The sequence below is a fragment of the Nelumbo lutea genome, chromosome 7, assembly GCF_056320005.1.
Source record: "Nelumbo lutea isolate HS-2025 chromosome 7, American lotus-T2T, whole genome shotgun sequence".
Classification (NCBI taxonomy): Eukaryota; Viridiplantae; Streptophyta; class Magnoliopsida; order Proteales; family Nelumbonaceae; genus Nelumbo; species Nelumbo lutea.
The window spans coordinates 26,139,684-26,140,394 of record NC_142690.1 but is presented as its reverse complement, the minus strand read 5'-3'; positions in this window follow the sequence as shown (position 1 = coordinate 26,140,394).

The window sequence follows — 711 nt, the reverse complement described above, 5'->3', positions numbered from 1 at the left end:
AATCGTGGAAAAGTGAAATGGTCCCTACGATATTGCGGATAGAGTTCGAGTGTAACTGATCTATGGTGATGTTGAAAAATTTTACTATCTCAACTATGAGAGGGTGAAGTGGAAGGCGAAGACCAGCTGCGAGCTGCTCCTCGAAGATTACGATCTCGTTGTGATTGTGATCCCAAGGGAAGTTGCCTAAGGGGATGCTGTACACAAAGTCGTTGGGAAGTTTGTATCGGGCTACTAAGGTTAGGAATCTGTTCACTATCATTGTCGATGGGCCGAAGTTGTCTGGCAGCCGACCTCGGTGTGAGATAGAAGCCAGGTTACCTAAGGCCTCTCGCTCCCGTTGAGGTGAGTTCACCTCGGGAGAATCGCGGACCGCATCCTGACCCAAAGTAACCACCTTGGTAGGACGAGGATCCACGGCTTGAGCTGAGGTACCCACTTCGGCTCTAGCAGACTCACTACTCCAATCTAAGAGACTATCAAAGATAAAGCTAGACATACTAAAAAGACACGGAATCAAAAAGAAAAAGTAAAGAGGGACTCACCAAAAGGATGACCGAAGAAAGGAAGACAATCTCGAAAAGACAGTGAACTAAAAGACTTGAGCGTGACCTCAAAGATTGCGGATTTGCGGACTTGTGGCAAGGAAAATGAGCCCCTCGACCCCTATTTATAGCTATACTAAAAAGACATGGAATTGAAAAGAAAAAG